Raw genomic sequence first — 5,548 nt, 5'->3', positions numbered from 1 at the left:
AGAAAATTACTTTGAGAAGATGCCCTCTAAATCCTTTCCAGGTTCATGTGACATACTTGACAACTGAAAGTAAGAATCTCCTGGGGCAGACATTTTATTAGCTAATTAAACATTTTTAGATATATTTGAATAATCTACTTATATGTTTGTCACCCTATTTCTGTATCTTAAAACAGCTTTGATCAAGCAGGAAAATTGAGTCCCAGCATTTAAGAAATGCAACTTTAAAAATTTCCTGTTATTGTATGGTTACCTAGAAGCAATTTGCATTTAATCAATAGTGTCAGCAATGACAGACTGAAAGTGCTAAAAAAAGTATACAATATTGTATGAGTGGTTTTCTAGTGCCTCGTGAGTCACCTTTATCAACTTCTACTCTCATTTTCTGAAATAACAACATCATTTTTAATTGCCTACTAAAATAGGACATAAAATGATTTACCTAGACATTTCCTTCAGGCTAAATATAATGTATATGTATTAAAAATCCTTGAGAGAAATGCATAATGATGATGGATAAGCAGTTTTGATGTACATTAATTTTCTTACTTCTTCACCTGTCTGTTTATGTAGGTTAATTTGAACACATGGGAGACCTGTCTTATGAACTTGAGTGCTATTAATTCATTTTTAGGCATCCATTAAAAATGGCTAAATATTACCTTCTCTCTCTTTTTTTTTACTTTATTCTTTCAATTTCAAGTGCTTTCATCCAATTAGAATGTCCTAGGACATTATCAGTTCAATTTTTTATACTTTTAAACTTAACAGTGTTTTCTTCTGTATTAACCATGTGTGTTATACATACAGTTAATGTAACACACTGACTTAAAACTTGAGTTCAAGGGGTTGTTTTTACTCAAAGTGTAGTCCCTGAACAACCAATATAGGCCTCATCTGTGAGCTTGTTAGAAGTGTAGGATTTCAGACCTAACGAATCAGTATTTGCATTTAAGCAAGACCGTCAGATGATTCGTATGCACATAAAGTTTTGAGAATCAGACAAGACACAATCTGGGACTTTATCACTCTTACTTCAATGCTCCTTCCTTCATTCTGTGAATATCACCACAGTTCAGAATTTCTAGCTGAATAATAGATCTAGCTACTCAACTTCTTGAATTGAGCACAGGCATGGTAATGTAAGTTAGTAGTTAAAACAACAAAACAACCTGTCTGACTAGAAGATAACATGATAAGGTGTCCAAGAATAAGGGACCTGTACAATGTACTTAAAAACCTTCCTACCAGCGGTTAAGGTAAACAAGCCTTGGGCTGTTCTTGGGACCTCTGCTTATTTACACCCATAACAAATCAACTTTTTTAAAAAAATATATTTTATTGATTTTTTTTACAGAGAAGAAGGGAGAGGGATACAGAGTTAGAAACATCGATGAGAGAGATCGATCAGCTGCCTCCTGCACGCCCCCCACTGGGGATGTGCCCGCAACCAAGGTACATGCCCTTGACCGGAATCGAACCCGGGACCCTTGAGTCCGCAGGCCGACGCTCTATCCACTGAGCCAAACCGGTTCAGCAACAAATCAACTTTTAACCAGGTTCTGTTGGAACTCTCAAGCCAATTAATTCAACTTTCTCTTATCTCTGTTATCTGTGTTTACAACCCAGAATATAAGTACTTCTATTCATCTGTTCTTTCTTGTGTCTTAATCTCTATGTTCTTTCCTCTCTTTTTTCTGCCTCACTTCCTCTTTTTAGTGCCTTCCTGTGCTCTCATACTCTGCACTCTGAAACCCTTTTCCTAAGGCAGTCTCAGTTCTATATACTCACTCTCTTCATACATGGAAACCACTTTTACCCTTCAGAACACTACTAAGGTTAATGACCCTTTCATACATCCACTCCTTTAGAATTGCTAGTTTCCTTACTTCCCAGGGCCAATTCCAAAGGTACCACTCTCTATGTAAAAACAACAACAACAACAAAAACACACACACACAAAAACAACCAAACAACAACAACAAAAAAAACCCTTCCCTTGTGTTTCATGCCAAGTGACCATCTATCTACTGCTCATCATTTTATTATATTACTTTCTCATTGAAGACTTTGGCACCAGGTTCACAGTATTCCCCACCCAAATTGTGCCTTCATCCTTAATAACCTGAGCCCATGTGGATTGTACTGCTATCTACAAAATCTGCCATTTCCAAAATCTCCTTAATTCAGCCACCCACTTGCATAACTGTACTGTTTTAATGGCAGACATTACTCCATTTCCGAAATAGCACATTTTTACAGATTCACCAGTACTTATTCATGTTTTCCATGCCTCTCTAGTAAAATTTCTCAATTTCTCTCAATAATTATTTCAAGTTTTTAAGGCTCTCCTAAATTTCTCCCCACCATTTACAATAGATGACTTTCCCCTTTTAATTTAATTAAAATAATATCTCACAGATTATATTTGTGTTCATATAGTCTCATTCTTTTCCCTCTGCTTTGGTGGAAGAGACTGTCCTTTTTTGACTAGGTATGGCTAATCTATATGTGTATATTCTTAATATCTTCACTGCCTATATCCTAAGGAACCTATTTCCATTTAGCCACACATCCATATCTTCAATCTCTCTGTTTTTGGGTCTTTATCATCAGCCTTTAAATAGGCTGTTTTTCTGTCTTTGAGAAAACCCTCCTCCGCTATAAACACACGTATGAATATTTTTGTGCCTTATTTTACTCAACTTTTATGTAGGACTAAACCCTATTAACCTCCTTATCTTTTATGAAATTCTTTTCTTCCTTGGTTTATGGGATAGCACTATCTACTGGTTACCTTTTTTACATTTTTGGTCATTTGTTTCATCTCAGTGCCCTTTAATATTGATATTTTCTACAGTTCTTCCTTTGTTTCTCTTCTCTGAATTATCCTCATTCCTTCACATTCAAACAGAATTTATTTTCTAATGACCTCCAGATATGTACCTTTAGCTCATGTGTGTCCCTTAAAGCCCAAACCAGTATATCTAATTGCCTAATAGACACCTTTAATTGAATGTTTGCCTGAAAACTTAAACCTCCTTTAATCTTTTTCTTTCCTTTCCCACTTCCAACAGCCTAATCCAGGAACCTAAAAGCTAACTGGGTCATCTGAATTTTTCTCTATCATTTACAAGCCCTTTAACAAGTTCAATTAATCTTACTCCCTTACCAGCCCTAAAACTATCTAATTCTCTGTATTCCCATCACCACAACCCTGATTAAAGTTTATATGGTGGCTCACCTCTGTTTAAGATGATAAACCATAGCTGGTCCTCCCTGCCACTAATGTTTTATTTTTTTTAGAAGTTTTCAGATTGCTTCTGCCAAAACGAATTTAGTGAAACATAAATATTACCTGTTATGCCTCTGTTTATATGCATTTGAGAAAGAAAAAAGGAAGCCACTGATACACATGATCTGGCTTGGCACTTCAGTTAGGCCTTGGAGTTGCTACATGCTATGCTAGAGCTTGCAGCAAGTCTCAATACAGACAAAAATAATAATATTGTCTAAACCATCCAAAACGACCAAATGTCCCCATCCACGCTGATATGGCAGATTGTGCTTCTTTACTAATTGTAGCTTTATCCTGTCTGCATTATCCATGTCATCTAGATAATTATTTTCAAGATACCCAATCATAGAATTACCCCTACTTCCCTACAATATCCAATTAAAGGCAAAGTCCTGCTTCCTTTACCACCCCCTCACCTTACAGAAACCCAATACCTATAAACTCTTTTTAACATCCTCTTAGAGACATATCCCCATAGTTTCCTGTTTCATGCAACAAATTAAATCAAGCTAACTTTATTAATCTGCAGGCCTGTTTCTGGTGGCCATTGGAAGGCACTGACAAAGTCATTGTCTCATGTTGCTTTCATAAAGACTACCATGATCAAAATCCTGTTTACTTATCCAAACTGATTTCTGGCCATTGTTACATTGATTATATTTAATCAATGTAGCAATCAATGTAATTAGACCCAGTCACCAATTTCTAGAAATTATAGAAATTGGAGACTGGATCTTAATTTCTTTCTCCTGTTTTTGTTTGTTTGTTTGTTTGTTTGTTTATCTTAGTTTGGTTGTTTTAGTATTCCAATACCTAACATAGCTCCTGGTACTTAGCACCACTGATGTTTGACTATATGAATAAGTGATTATTTTTCAATTCTGCAGGCTAATTTTAAGTCAAGGTCTGTTACTGATATGAAGGATTTAACAACTTCTAAATAAACATTTGAGTGAATAAATTACTTTTTCTGTCAAAGGGCAAAACTTCATTATAGAATGTTAAATGAATAGAAAATTAATTGCTACTAAAGTCAGAGTAGGACTCTGGGGAATCTGGAACTTACTTTCATATTAATTAGAGAAGATGTCATGAAAGGAAGAGGCTTTTAAGAGATGCCGATGAAGGAGGAAGAGAGGTCATAGTGTTTTTAACCAACTTATTTAAGAATTAGTAAATGTCTCTTTCTGTATACTTTGCTCAAAGGTTATTTTAATTGTTTCTTTTTTCTTTACATTATTATACAACTCAATTTCCATTTATTTTGCACTTAAAGTTATACAATTTAGAATTCATAATTTGTAATGATCTGTAAGAATTTTCATCAGTCCATAATGCATTTTAAAATTAACAGTACAATACTTATGGAATGGTTCACTGAAGCCTTTTTTAGCTGCTATATTCTTTACTTGAAATTATGTGCACTACATACTTCAGAATCTCAGCAGTAGGTTTTAAACATATGATCATATATTGAATCTATATTGAGTAAAGTATTAAATATTCTCCATGTTAATAAAAATAAGTTCAAAAATATGTTCCATTATAAAATATTAGAGGCCCAGTGCACAAAATTTGTGATGGGGGGGAGGGTTCCCTCAGCCCAGCCTGTACCCTCTCTAATCCGGGACTCCGGGGATCAGGCCTAAACCGGCAGTCGGACATCCCTCTCACAATCCTGGACCACTGGCTCCTAATCTCTCACCTGCCTGCCTTCCTGGTCGCCCCTAACTGCTCCCCCTTGCCAGCCTGGTTGCTCCTAACTGCCCCTCCCTGCCGGCCTGGTTGCCCCCAACTGCCCCTACCGGCCTTGTCACCCCTCACTGCCCCCCTGCCAGCCTAATTGCCCCCAACTGCCCTCCCCTTCTGGCCTGATCTTGCCCCCAACTGCCCTCCCCTGCTGGCCTGATTGCCTACAACTGCCCTCCCCTGCTGGCCTGGTTGCCAACTGCCTTCCCCTGCAGGCCTGATCACCCCCAACTGCCCTCCCCTTCCAGCCATCTTGAGGTGACATCTTGTGGTGGCCATCATGTGGTGGCCATCTTGTGACAATGTCGCCTGATGCCACCTAGGCTTTTGTTATATTGGATATGTTGTAAGTACTATGTTGTTTTTCCACTTTCTTTTTCATTTATCTTCCTTCACCAAAATAAGGTTTTATTAAGGCTGGCTTAATGAATTTTGCATGATACTATTTGTTTACGATTTGGGTAATTGTTTATTACTGCTATCAGGGCATCATAAAAGTCC

Source organism: Myotis brandtii, unplaced genomic scaffold, assembly GCF_000412655.1.
Source record: "Myotis brandtii unplaced genomic scaffold, ASM41265v1 scaffold834, whole genome shotgun sequence".
NCBI classification, from domain to species: domain Eukaryota; kingdom Metazoa; phylum Chordata; class Mammalia; order Chiroptera; family Vespertilionidae; genus Myotis; species Myotis brandtii.
The sequence above is the reverse complement of the archived record's forward strand: the minus strand, read 5'-3'. Positions refer to the sequence as shown.